Source organism: Protopterus annectens, chromosome 5.part0 (assembly GCF_019279795.1).
Source record: "Protopterus annectens isolate FY-2018-M chromosome 5.part0, PAN1.0, whole genome shotgun sequence".
NCBI classification, from domain to species: domain Eukaryota; kingdom Metazoa; phylum Chordata; order Ceratodontiformes; family Protopteridae; genus Protopterus; species Protopterus annectens.
Window position 1 is genome coordinate 1,088,644,742 of NC_056735.1, and position 15,047 is coordinate 1,088,659,788.

The following is a 15,047-nucleotide window of genomic DNA, read 5'->3' on the forward strand; positions in this document are numbered from 1 at the left end:
AATTGCAGTATGATTTCTAGCACTTTTCTTTGGTCATAGGCTGTTAAAGGGGTCTCAGTGCATGCTGCCCACATTCTTGATAAGCTAACTTTCCTATAGCATAAGGTGGCATTTAAAGCTTGATGGGAATGAATTTTTATTGGTTTGAAAAAGCTGATGCATAGGGAAACAAATTTGGAGGCATGTCAATGTGAAAAATAAGAAGTTCATCAAGGTAATCAGAATTTTAGCATGTCTACATTTACCAAGAAGGAGGCCAGAGGGTAATAGAAGTAGTTCAGATTTTCCATTTTCCAGCAGTCCTAGATGTTGCTTTCGGGATCTCAAAGGGTTTTCCAATAGCCATTTTTTTCCATTGTTCGGACATTGGGATTTTATGGTGAGTTCACAGTCTTTTCAGAATAATGTCTGTTCTGGGCAAGTTTAGATCTCTGGATGCTGCTTGATTTCCATGTGTTCAATGCTCTTGCATGCAGGTTAAGGCCCATTTGTGTTGGGTGGATTGTGTTACAGCAAAGTGGAAACCAGTGCTGTCTGGTTTCCCTGAGCTTTCAGGAACATCCTGTATCAATCCTAGGAGCCAGTTTGCTGCGCCTGTTAGGGGCCTTCCAGTTTTCCTTGGGCTTCGCCCCTTTTTGGTGTTCTAGTACCAATTTGTTATCCTTGTGATGATGTTTATATTCTGGATGAGGGGTTAGTGACCAGTGGAAGAATAAGAGCTTCCCTACTCTGAGTGAGTTCTTGGTCTTGCTTGTTTTTGATAGGTGATTGGTGGTGATCCTGTGTGCTTGTGATTGAATTCGTGAGATGGTGTTCTGCTCTTTTTGGTGCCTTCCCATTCAGCTGTATTAAGTTTCCAACATGTGGGACATGCAAGATTATCGTGCCTAGTTGTGTGAATGTGGCAGAAATTTGAGCTCTGTACATATTCTGCATTTTGGGACAGAATCCCCTGTTTCCCCTTGTTTTTTGAGGAATGGATTGCTGGTTTGTTGTCCTTCCTCTCTTTATGAGTGTTTTAGGAGTAGTTTTGTTGAACTCTGGAGTCCCAGTTTTTACTTTGAGTTTTTCTGATTGCTCCAGCAGGTGCCAGTTTTGAGGTGTCCTTTCTTTGCTGTGATGTGCAGGTGAAGTTGATCACCATCCAACACATGGAATGAATGTTTGTTGGCTTCTGGTCCTGGAAGTTTCCTGCTAGAAATGGTCTGTGATGGTCTGGCTTGGCATGAATTCTGTGGAGGGAGGCCATAGGTGTTGGTAGATGCGGTTGGAGTGGAGGAAGTTTCTTTTATCATCTTGATGGAGGGGATTTTCCAACTGTGTCTGTGTTCTGACCTGGGACCAATAAGGTATAGGTGTATCTGTAGTTTCCTCATATGTAGTCTGGCAATTAAATGAAGATTATCTATGATGCCATTCAGCTTGTTGGCTTTCAGTTTTTTTCTTGTGCCATGAAGCAGTGTCTTTTATTGTTGCCAAGAAGTGTTATGTTTTTTTCAGTTTATGTACTGTTCTTTTTTGGGTTTGTGAATGTTCCCAATTCAGAACAAGATTTTGTTTTGACTTTGTAAATTCAGACTGTGGTAGCCAGTTTTTTGTGTGTCCTTAACTAGCCTTGTACAAGTGTATGTTTTTTCTGATGTTGTACTATGTAGTTTGTTGTGGTCATTCTTCCTTAGTGTTTCAGTGTTAGGTCTGTAGTCGGGTTCAGATGATGGGCTGGCTGCTGCATTTTACTCTCCAGTACAAATTCATTGTCTACCATTGCCTTGCTAGTGGAATGTATGCTCTGAGAAGGCAAGAAGCTGAGCAGTTCTTCTGTGATCTGGGTTCCACTGCAGGTAGCATTCCCCATTGATCTGAAGGGTGCCTGTTAGATCTCAAGACTCTTGTTACCATGCATGGGAAGAGCACAGAAGAAGTTGCTGTCTGCTGGACATTTTGCATTTTTGTATTTAAGGTATATGCTTAAAAAATTGTTCCAGCTGTTTTTTTCTTGTCCTCCAACTAGGGTGGAATAGGGAATAGGGAATTCTCTCTGCTTCCTTGTTCTGTTCTTTCCACTCTTTCTTGTCTGTTTGCTCACTCCATTATCTGTTTGTATGTGGTTTGTTTTTGATTTTTGATTTGATCATAGCATTTAACTTCCACTGTGGAAAGGGTGTAGTAACCTTGATCTATGGTACTGTAAATTTGTTTTTTTGAGAAATATCCACTTGTCTTTTGTTATGTAGTGCCAGTTCTTTGAAAATAAGAGAGCCAAGCTATTGCTTCCCTGGCTAGTGTGGAGTTAGTATTAAGAGACTGTGGTTGGTTGTGCTTATGCAGTTTTTCGTGGATTAGACTGTGCCTGGGCTGCCACTTCTTTTCTGTTCTTGTCTGTCTTAGTCCTGGAAGTTTCTCTGCCTCTGAACGCCTATTCCTGCCCCTTCTTTTTTTGGTCAGTTTTAGAAGTCTTGGTATCAGTTCCTGGTATGCCTGCCTTTTTGCAAAACCAGGATTAATGAATTTAACAGTTTTGAACAATTTTTGTTTTTCTTTGCCAGTTTCTTTTTCTTCACTTTTGGTTAACCCAAACAAACTTGTCTTGTCCATAATGATCATTACAAATTACCTTTTCAATCTGCCAAGCTGTGGGCAGTCCTCTAGCCATGTGTTCCTTTGATCTGTCACCTGTCGATTTCGATGCCAGGCAAATGGCTGATCAGCTTTTACCTCCACATTTTAAGGAATGGTTGCTAACCTGTTGTATGTTATTTCTACCATCTCTAATACATCACTCATCAAGAGATTTCATCAAGTGGTGTTTTTTTTAACATATTTTTTGAGATCTTCTCTGTAGCATGTTTGTGTGAAAGTTTGACATTTCTGTATAATTAGCTGAGAGAGTTTTTGAAGTGGTGACCTGTACCCTATCGACCTAATGACCCTGCTACTTGTTCCTTTTTCCAGTATATTCGTGGCTACCTGGTAGCTACTGCCTTGGGCCCTCTGGATATAGCTGGTATCTTGTAAAGGTGTCTGTGAAGGGCTGGCACTCTGTCTGGCCTGTGAGGTTTGGCTCTGGTCTGGGTTTTTAACTGGTAAAGGATCGAAAAAAGAGGCAGTAGCATTGAAAGCATAATCCTTAAAAGGGACAGGAGGAGCTCTGCTAAGGTTCCTGAGAGTCTGAAGGAACTTTCATCCTAAGTCTTTCTGAGTCTGAAAAATCCTGTTGGGAACTGTTGAACTGTTTTCTAGCATGGCATGCAGAGGCTGTCACCTGAATTCTTCTGTGGGGAATGGATGGAATGGATTCTTCAGCATCAGAATGTTCAGAAGCCTCTCCCTTGGTGGTCAGTCTCTGGGATTCATGTCAGAATCACTGGCGAATTCAGAAGACACGCTGCTAGGGGGCTCTCTCTGGCCTCTGGCTGCTCAGTTCTGGGTGATCTTCCGAGATTGAGATCCTCTAATTAAAAAAAAGAAATTAAATCAAGAAAGCATTTGAGGAACTACCAGAGGCCTGGGCAACTTTTGGGATTGCAATGAGGTAGTGGCTGTGTTTGCTTGCCAGCTGGCTGTTCTGGCGGGTCAGCCTGTCATGGCTGATGGCTGTGCGTTAGCAGCAGTCATAGGAGGACATCCAGGGGATGGTGTCTGAAGTCAACCCAATCGTGAGGTAAAATTTCTGAGATCGATTCAAGAGAGTTGTAGCAGGGGCCTCAGTTGTAAGAATAGGTTCAGCTGTACTTTGATTGGTTTTCCTTCTCGCTCGCCGAAACCGACATCAAGTTTGTTTTTTTTTACCCCCCTTCGCAAAACCCGGGGACCGCGAGTGTCGGCTCCTTATCTTTGGCGCTTTTGAAGATTGTGTAGTGAGGATCCGGCCGACGGCTAAATTAAAATCAGTATCAAAAACTGCTCTTGTTCTCCGGTGGTCGACTAATGCCGCCGCTCAGTAAGGCTCGGAGGTAGGAGGGCAGGCGCAGGCTGCTGCTGGGTAACTAGGCCTAAACAAGGCAAGTGGAAATCTTTAAATCTTTATGAGGTCCCACAGGTTAAACAATTCTGCAAATTGTTAACCTTTTTCTGACATCGGGTAGAAAAGAAAGAGTCCCGGGTACTTAGCTTTTTAGTAGCAAGTCTGTAGCGTAATTCTGCGTCTCCGATCCGACCGACCGCACTTCACTCTTCTGCCTTCTGCTTCGCCGCTTCAAGAACCACGCCAAGAAAGATGCGCTTTGGTCGGGCCGATGACCAAGACCAACAGACATGAGGGATGTCTATGTCAGCGACATCAGCCGGAGCCGGACCCGACTTTGAACGACTGCAGGGCAGGCCCTCTGACCAGACAACCCACTTGTTATGACTGCAGATGCATCCATGAAGGACATTTAAACCTTCGGCCAAAGTAATGAAAGGCAAAATCGTACCGACGCTTAATAGTGCGTTGGTTAAATCTAGCACAAAACCGACAGCTAGCAACATCGTGATCAGGGCCTAGGCAAGGAATACTGTAAGAATATAAGTCCTTATGAGGTATTTGCTTCCAACAAGAAATATAATTAATAACTTTTTCTGACATCGGTCTGGAGCAAGAAAAAAGTTTCCCCAATGGGGTACTTCGCTTCAATGAAGTCTTCGGATCTGAAATTCGATTTTGGAAATCTCAGGAGTCGGCCGACCGGCACTTGCGAACTGCTTTTGCTTCGGGCACCGCACGGCAAGAAAGACTGAAGAAAATGGTGTCGGCTGCATCTTTTATACCCCTGGCACACTTGACGTCAGGAAAGAGGCGACAGCAACCGACGCTGGACCAAGACTTTGGAATTCAGGCTGACTGCGGGTAGCCTGCCAGCAGGATAACTCAAGAGTAATGACTGCAACAGTGAAACATGAACATCTAGAATCACTCGGTAATAAACTCAACACTTTCCTATGTTATCTAAACTATCAAACTGCATATTGGGAAACCCGCACCACTAATACACAAGCAGAAAGATTCCTGGACTTTGTCAATACAAATACCATGGAACAATTATAGTGCTATCTAAGGGGAGCAACATCTTGTATCTTGTCCTTACTAATATTGGAGCATCTCCACCTGTCCCTTGTGTATCTTCATCAAGTGCTAGGTCTGACCATAAAGCAGTCTCCCTTGAAACAAAGTGAAACCAGAGATCCCCTCCATCCAAGGTATCTTTAGAAATTTCTTTAAGAATAAACTACCTGCTCCTAAGTGATATACTGGCAAGCTTCAAATTCCCACCAAACCCAGTTATTTCCACTGAATATGGAGAAACATACACCACCACATTATACCAGTATGTACCGTGGAAACAAGTGCAGGGCAAACCCCAGAAAAGTACAGTTTTGTACCTACCATAAATGTAGATGTTCGAAGATCCACATTGCTGCAGTCCTTACACTTGGGTAGTCCACTGTCCTCGGTCGGCCCGAATATCAAAGTATTAGGCTGACGTCGGTCAAGGCGCATAAGACTGACATCAGGTCGTCAGGGTACAAATGCGCATGACCGACGTCATATCCTCAGTCTTTTCTTGCCCCAGATGTCAGAAGACCCTAAAAAGAAAGGTCACAACCAAAAGACAGCAAACAACAACCAACCACCCTAGTACTAATCATATGTACAATATATACAATATCCACAATATATGTACAACCCCAACCCACACAACTGCCTCTAACTACAGAGGGGAAGGAGGGAGGGTAAATTGGACTGCAGCAATGTGGATCTTCGAACATCTACATTTATGGTAGGTACAAAACTGTACTATGTTCTTCATCTCACATTGCTGCAGTCCTTACACTTGGGTAGAATCCCAAAGCAGAGGTAAGGGAGGATGGCAAAACTATAAGGCAGTAGGAGCCGCCAAAATGCCCTGTAAAATTGCAGTGGCAAAACCAGCCCTAGATTTAGAGTAAAGTGGAAGGTGGTAATGCTTAGAGAAAGTATGCACTGAACTCCAAGTAGCTGCCTCCAAAATATCTTTAGTTGCCACCCCCCTTAAAAAAGCTGTAGAAGTGGCAGTAGCCCTAGTGGAATGAGGCCTAATCCCAGCTGGAATCTCCTTACCATGATGGGAATAACAGAAAGCAATACAAAACTCAATCCACTTAGAAATAGTTTATTTTGACACAGGCTTGCCCTGAGAACCCAAAGCAAATGAAACAAATAACTGCTGAGACTGCCTGAACCCTTTAGTTCTGCTCAAATAATATCGCAACTGCCTGTGTATATCCAAAGTGTGCAAAATCTTTTCCCCTTTATTTTGGGGGTTTGCATAAAAAGTAGGCAAATGAATAGTTTGGTTTAAAGCCACACTAGAAACCACTTTAGGCATAAAAGAAGGATTAGTACTAAAGATACCCTATCCTTATGGAAAATTAAGAAAGGCTCAACCGCCATAAGGGCCTGTAATTCAGAAACCCTTCTTGCAGAGGTAATGGCCAACAAAAAAGCAGTCTTCCATGATAAATATTTCAACTCAGCAGTAGCTGCAGGCTCAAAAGGTTGTAGAGTGAGTTTCTCCAACACAAAATTGAGATCCCAAGCAGGAGTAGGAGCTCTCCGTGGGGTCTTATATTCTTTGCCCCTCTAAGGAATTGCTTAAACAAAGGATGAGAAAACAATGGTGGGTCACAGTCATAGTGAGCAGAAATTGCTGCAGCATGAACCTTGATAGAAGAGAAGGACAAACCTTTGTCCAGTAACTCAGTAAGATATTGAAGAGCCACACTTAAATTAGGCTTAGAAACATCAAATTCCTTTGCTGTACTCCAAAATAAAAATCTCTTCCATTTATCTGCGTACACTTTCCTTGTACTAGGCCTTCTGGCCTCCAAAATAACATTCAAAACTTGCTGTGGAAGCTGAGACCCTCCAGGGTTTAAAACAGAATATGCCAGGCTGTTAGGTGAAGAGAGTGAAGTTTGACATTGAGTAAATGACTGTTCTCCTGAGACAGCAGGTGTGGAATCAAAGGTAAAGGCCAAGGAGGCTCCCGTACCAGACTTCTCAGTAATGGGTACCAGTGCTGTCGAGGCCAATCTGAAGCTATTAAAATCATCTTTGGCTTGTCCTGTCTGACCTTCAGGAGTACCTTTGGGAGGAGAGGCAGAGGTGGAAAGGCATACACATGAAGATTGCTCCAATTGAAGGAAAGAGCATCCACTTTCCAGGCTGTGGGATGAAACCTTTTTGTACAAAACTTTGGCAGCTGGTAGTTTAGTGGAGAAGCGAACAGATCTATGTCTGGAGTTCCCCATAACACTGTCAATTTCTGAAATACATGAGGATCCAATTTCCACTCGTGGGGATCCATAATTTGTCTGCTCAACACATCTGCTAAGGAGTTCTGTGCTCCCGGCAGAAACCTTGCCTGAAGATTCAGCTGTAAACTGAGAGCAGTCTCCCACAAAATCATTGCTTGTCTGCATAGAGGATAAGAATGTGTTCCCCCTTGCTTGTTGATGTACCACATGACAGTTGTGTTGTCTGTTAGAACCAACACCTGCCCTGGAAGAAGTAAATCCTTGAAAGCTATTAATGCAAATTGGACTGCTAACATCTCCTTCAAGTTGATATGTAGATGTTGAAGTCTGGCAGGCCACGTGTCTTGTACCCACTTTCCGTTTAGATGAGCTCCCCAAGCTTTGTCTGAGGCATCTGTCGTAAGAATCTGACTCGCCTCTGGCCGGGTCACAGAGAGTCCCTTGTTTAGGTGACATTCCTGAGCCCACCACAAAAATTCCTTTTGAATGCAAGGTATAATCTGAATGACAGTGTCCATATCTTGGCAGTGCTGAGTCCATACATTTTTGAGATACCATTGTAGCTTCCTCATATGCAGTTTGGCATTGGGAAGCACCAGAATACAAGATGCCATGAACCCCAAGGCTTGAAGGACTGTCCTTGCAGTCAGCCTGGACTGATGAGACAGTTGATGGAAGTAAAGCGAAAGATTCTGTTGTTTGTCCGGGGTCAAAAAGGCCATCTGGGATGCTGTATTCAGTCTCACACCCAGAAAGCACATGTCCTGAGAGGGTACTAGACTGGACTTTATTTCGTTCACAGAATACCCCAGGCATCTTAGCACTGCTATCACATATTGTAGATGATGAAGAAGTTCGTCCTTTCCTTGGGCCAGAATCAGGCAATCGTCCAAATAAGGATAGATCTGTATTCCTCTTAGCCTGAAGAAAGCTATCACTGGAGCCAGAACCTTCGTGAACACTCTGGGCGCAGTAGATAAGCCAAAGGGCAATGCAGAGAACTGATAATGAGAAGTCCCAGCCGAAAACGCAGATACTTCCTGCAACTTAGCCTGATAGGAACATGAAGGTAAGCCTCCTTGAGATCCAGAGTCACCATCCAGTGATCTTTGCCCAGCAGAGGTAAAAGCTGTTGTAACGTCAACATTTTGAACTTGGGAATGTCCAGATAAGTGTTGAGGATAGATAAATCCAAAATTGGTCTCCACGTGTTCCCCTTCTTTGGTACTAGGAACAGGCGAGAATAAAATCCTAGGCCCACTTCTGGCAGAGGGACCGGTTGTATGGCCCCTATTTGGAGCAGCAGAGAAATTTGTTTGTGAGCCTCTAGTCTTTGCTGAGGAGGAACGTCCGGCATGCCTTTGAAAGGAGGCAAGGTATGGAAATAAAACCTGTAACCTTGGTGTATGATATCCAATACCCATCTGTCTTGGGTAATCAAACTCCAGTTTTCCTTGAAGAGTGCCAACCTTCCTCCCAAAGGTGCTGCCAGGCAAGAAAGATCTGGCAGCTGAAAAGGTAGGTCATTGGGCCTGTTTACGAAAGGACTGGCCCCTGCCCTCACCTGAAGATTGTGCAGGAGAACTCCCTGTTCTAGGTCTGAAGGAGCTCTGACCTCTGCCCCTACCACGTCTAGATCTACCCCTAGACTGTGAATCATAAGAAGGATCGTCCACCCCTTAGCAGGCCAATTCCTACTAAACTTCGGAGGCTGGACTTGCAAAAATCTTTAACAGCCTGCATAGACTTAGCCTTATCTTCCATTTTCTTTAAGACTGACTCCACAGGTGAACCAAACAACACATCAGACTGTAAAGGAGCATCCAAAATCCTTGTCTTAACATGGTCAGATAAATTCTGATCCCTCAGCCAGGCGTGCCTGCGAAGAACTGACCCAGTGGCAGCCACCCTAGACGAGGCTTGTACAGCATCAAAACCACATTGTAAAGAATGCTTACCCACCTGTTCAGAGACATGTACCAAATCTTGTAATTCTTTACACTCAATGCCTTCCGCCAGAGCATCCACCTTAGACTTCAATTGAGAAAGAAGATAGTTTTGATATTTCAACATGTGAAACTGGCAATTCAAAGCCCTCATAGCTAAGGTGGAAGAAGTATAGACTTTCTTTCCCCATCTATCCAAAGCTCTGGCCTCTTTATCTGGAGGAACCGGATTTTTACAACAGAGGCCTTGACACCCTTAGGTCCCTGACTAACAGTTTCTGGGTCCGCCCTAGGACTCTTATAAAGATATTTATGAGCCTCAGGTACCCTGTAATACCTATCTGGTTTAACAGGAGCAGGAGGCAAAGAATCAGGATTAAGTGAAGCCTCTGCAAACACATCTTCCACAACATCCAGAACAGGTGGTATAGCCAAAGGCCTATGTTGGGGTAAAAGCAAAAATTCCCTAAGCCTTTTCCTGGAATCAGAGAAGTCCTGACCTTCCCACTTAAAATGCTCCCTCATGGAATGAAGAGTCTCTGAAAAAGAAAAATCCTCTGGAGGAGAAGCAGAAGGAGTCGAATCATCTGCATCAGAATCTGAATAAGGAGAGTACTCCTGCAAGTCTTCAGCCGAAGACTCTGAAATATCTGAAGCCTGCTCAAAACTCCCCAACTCTGGTTCCACCCTAGGCCTCTTATCAGGAGGGGGCAAAGAACCTCTAATCAAAGTAATTAAATCTTCTGCCATTTTAAGCATGTGCTTCTTGGGCACAGATCCTGAAGAACTAGGAGTGACACCAACAGAAGCTAAACCTGGCCTGCCTCTGGGAGAAGCCTTGGAAACAGAAAGAGAGGGCCTAACCACCCTAGGAATGGAGGGGAGTACAGTAACCTGAGAAGCCCCTTCAGCCTGACCTGCCTCCTGAGAGGCCACATTCTGCAAAATCAAAGTCTCTCCCTGGGACTCCAGAGAAGCCTCCGGTGGAACCACCGGTTCCACTGACGCCTCTAAAGAACCGTCGTCCGGTACGGACGACTCTTCCTGCCTGGGTTTAGCTGCTTTGTCTTTGCGCTTCTTGAAGCGGCCGGAGCATCCGGCGGCATCTTATAATTGCACCGCTTCCAAGACCAACCTGGCACAATCTAACCTTCGCTTAATAGTGCGCTTATTGAACCTAGCACAAAAGCGACACCCAACAACGTCGTGCTCAGGCCCCAAACAAGGAATACACAAAGTATGGTAATCTCTATGCGGTATCTGTTTCCCACAAGAAATACAGTTATTCACTTTTTCTGACATCCGGTAAACCACTGAGGCAAGAACAAACTAAAATATTCCCCAACGGGGTACTTAGCCAACTTTGACTCTGTCTGAAACTCCGACTTCGAAAAATTTCAGAACGCCGAACGGCACTTGCAACGCTGCTTCTGCATCGGACCATGCGGCAAAAAAGACTGAGGATATGACGTCGGTCATGCGCATTTGTACCCTGACGACCTGATGTCAGTCTTATGCGCCTTGACCAACGTCAGCCTAATACTTTGATATTCGGGCCGACCGAGGACAGCGGACTACCCAAGTGTAAGGACTGCAGCAATGTGAGATGAAGAACATCAAATACCCACATGGTGGAAACATAATACCGGCAAGCTTTATAATAAAGGGAAAATAATTTTGACCAAAAGTAATGAGTAATTCCAGAATATTAAAACCCTTGTTACTGAAGCAAACAAACCACTAAGGAGCTTAATAAAATCTACCAAAGCCAAGTTTGACACTAAAACAGCTACCCAAGCCAAAGACTATCACAAAGCATTTTTTAAGTTATGTTCATAACCTCAAAAGCACAATACTGCAAAGTGTTGAGTTGACTGTGAAAAATCTTAGCTACACTCATAGCCGGGCCTTAGTTTCAGGCCGACTAGGCAGCAGCCTAGGGTGCCTCTCTAGCAGGGGTACCTCTCCAGTATTTATTTTTTTGTAGTTAAGAAACAATTTCTTTAAAATATGTTGAATGAATACAGGAAAACTAAAGAGTAAGACAAACTGAGAAAAAGGAAGAAAAAAGTAATCTGGATGTTGTAGGTAGACCAGGATGGGGGCAATCGGTGGTGTGTGTGCGCGTGTGTGTGTGTGTGTGTGTGTGTGGGGGGGGGGGGGTGCTGTGAAGCCCTTTTGCCTAGGGTGCCAAATGACCAAAGGCCAGCTCTGCCTACACTGAGGCTGAAGATAGAGCTAGCCTACCGGCCAATAAATTTAGCTATAACTTTGCCCCCTCTCTCCCTTCTGCATGTTCCTCAAGATATACTAGAAGCTGGCTTGCTTCCAGCTATCACACAAAACCAAGTCCTAAAAATACTATCAAAAGCTAAAACTACTGCATTGATTGGTCCTGACAATATCTTTGGACACATCTTAAATAGCATGACGCAAGATTTAGCTACACCCCTAACACCATTCATTCTCAGCCTCCATACAGGTTTTGCACCACAAAATTGAGAACAACTAGTCATTCCCCTGCATAAGGGAGGATCTTCAACAGACCCTGGCAATTACATACCTCCAAGTCTGAACAGCCTCATATAAAAAGCCATGGAAAGATTCATCATGGAATTAATCAATCAGGATGCAAGTAACCTCCAAAACTGGACCAGTCTCAGTTTGGATTCGTAAAGAGTAGGTCATGATTATTCAACCTGGCTGATTTTTTTTTTGAAAAGGTCAACAAAGCAATGAAAGCAAAGCAGTACACATCACATACCTTGACCTGGCCAAAGCTTTCGACAATTCCCTGCTCAGGCATAGTAGAAAAGCTAAATAAACTGAATAAAGCCATATTTCACCCACTGTTCCAAGGAAAGAACACAGATAATCAAAACAAGGGAAGTTACCTGCACAAAGAAACCAGTCACCAGTGGTGTCGCCCAGGGTTCTGTACTGGGACCTCTCTTCTTAGGTATCTACTTTTCTGAAGTAAAAGCCAATACCAAAGGACTTGGCTAACCAAGTCTACAGATGACTGCACACTAGAAGCAGTCACTGAATCCGTAAATTACTTGGCCTTGCTGCAAGAAGATTCATCTCAAATAAATAACTGGTGCCAAAATAAAATCATGGACTGAAATGAAATGCCAAAAATTGCATCACTGTATCCTTTGGTAAGTAATCTAACCAAGGGAACTACAACATTGACAATACGCCCCCTTAAGAGTTGACCCAGTTGTTCAGTTTTTAAGAACTTGGGGATACTGACCCAACTCTTGAACAACGTTTGTTTATTGTTAAGAACATCATTTTATATTGCACAGCTTATTAACAAATGGATTGCGTCTAGATCTAGGGTTGTCACTGTCCCCTTTACTCAGGCCTCATTAGGCCAAATATTGCACATAATACTTCCCCTTTGGCACGTATCTTTCCAGACATATGAAAGAACTGAAATGCCCAGAGATACTCTACTAAAAGGAAGAAAAGCCTAAACAACACGTTCTAAATGGACCAAATCAAAGTCCTATCACTATACTTGGTATCTTATAGACTGCCAAGAGGTGACCTCTGTCTGGCATACAAGGCATCCTTTGACCCAATACTGATGGAATTACTGCACATCAGTAAGTCAAATGGCATCAGAAATATTCAGTCATCAACAGAACAGTTTGGAGAGACAGGTATATCTTGCAGCTGACACCACTACTCTGAAATAGCCTTCTCAACTATACAAAACAAAGTTCATCCCTGTCCATATTCAAGCACTTGGATTTATGGATGGGAAACAGAAAATTTACCCCAGGACTGCCCCTGTACTACTAATGGACAGAAGCACCTCCTAAATGCTTCAGCCCATGCAATGGCTTCCCTGAAATTATCTACGATACGATCCCAGTTATTCTCATTAGGGGGTAATTTAAAATCATCGACCACGGAATGGGCAAGATCAATCTAATGAAATGGGATAGATTAATAAGAGCAAAAAAAGGAAAACTGGCTAGGCTTAAAAATTCCCATAAGGGCAACTAGCCTAGTACTTATCTATGAACAGTATTATATATACATGCATTAATCTATACTCAACTTATTAAATATATCCAACTACACTACTGTCCAATAAAAATCTAACTTCTAAAAATTTGTTAAAAACACAGTGAATTGGACTGCCATTTTCTGCTTCCCCTTAACTATCACATCTACTTCCATACAAATGCACACAAAGAATACATATCACCCTCATGGTGCACTCTGGACAGCTCTTTGCTATTTAAAAGAAAATTCAAACATACAAAATTGTAGTCACCTTTAGATAAATGCATTGAAGCAGTACAGTTGCATAGTACAATGAATAATAAGAAAAGACAGTCATTCTCCCCTCTCAAAAGAAACTGTTAGGACATTTTCATGCTTAACGCTTTACATAAGGCCAGGATCATCCAAGCACTAAGGCTATTTGAGCCACCTATCATCACATCTTTCAAGTTCAACATCTTATCACCTTTTTTACTCTACTGCAATACACAGCACAGCCATTCAGTGCTACATACTGTGGTTTCCTATCCATTGCTAGTCCTACAACCCCCAACAAATTTGATCCAGTGGAAAGAAAACTTTAACAAAGCAGGATAAAGCAACTAAACCTTATTAAAATGATAATGTTACGTAGCCATTTGGACAAAGTAGTTGCGTTCAAAATATATTTTCTTTCCGTGCACGTCACCAGTTTATCATAAAAGCAAAAAAAACGGTACCAAAACATGCCAAGACTGACTTCACAGCAAAACATTACAAAAATAACCTGTTGCTACTTCCTAAATGAGTGATAATTCCCTATAGACTGCTTTTAAAGCAATTCAATTCACACGCCAAGCAAACCACTCAAGCAACCTACCTTTTACTCAAGTTGTACAAATACAGTACAGTCCTCCTTCCACTTCCCTGGAACTACATATCGTTCTTCTTTGTCCTTTATATCAACGAACTTCTAAGTAAACACCTCTAATTACACCTAAGAATTAACTACCCTGCTCTTTTATTGTCTTGCTTTTCAGTTGTAGAGACAAGACTGCATTGTGTGATCCTAAAGATGCATGTCAATAACTGGCATAATACATGCTCATTTTAGCCTTAAACATCAGCAGCTTACCATTTATCTATCATAACTCACCTAAGCAAGCCTACATTTTTACCCCCACCACCACAGCACCCCAAACCTTCACCACATTTGCAGGCACCACTCTTCAGAGCTATAATAAGAGCAATGATATAGACCGGAAATTCAGTTATGCGCAAAAATTCATTGAACGACAACACGTTTCAATTTATACTAAATATCATTTAACCTCAAATCTTGGCTTTATTTTGTTTTTAAAACTTGCACCAGATAATGTTAAATTGTTTATATGCCAATAGTAAGTATGAAGCAGTTAGGCAGAAACAGGCCAGTTTGACCCCAATGCAACTGTATAAACTTTTATATTTAAATTTACATTTATTGTCTATGAGAATGAGAATATTTATTAGACAGTTTGACCCCAGACTATTCGACCAGAATTAAATTCAATAAATGCATTTTATGTAATAATCATACAAAAATTAAATAAACAGTGTTCCAATTAAATTTAATAAAAGCATTTTAAGATTTTAATCAGTATTTTTTTCATAGCAAAATCGGAACCAGTAGGTGGCAGTAGCTACATTTTCTTATTATTCTGCTGTTATGAAACTACTGTAACTTTTTTTTTTTTTGCATTTTTAATAACTACGCTTCCTGCCTTACTTGTAAATACTGTCACAAGAAACTAAACCAAGGCTTTTTGCTGGGATTATCTC

The 15,047-nt window shown here is 42.5% G+C and overlaps 1 protein-coding gene across 1 annotated transcript in view; it reads right to left on the bottom strand.

The window, feature by feature from the left end:
• MAP4K4 (mitogen-activated protein kinase kinase kinase kinase 4) overlaps positions 1-15,047 on the bottom strand; it is a 3,343,981-nt gene that overhangs the window by 2,403,887 nt on the left and 925,047 nt on the right. The gene's annotated exons all lie outside the window — the stretch shown is intronic.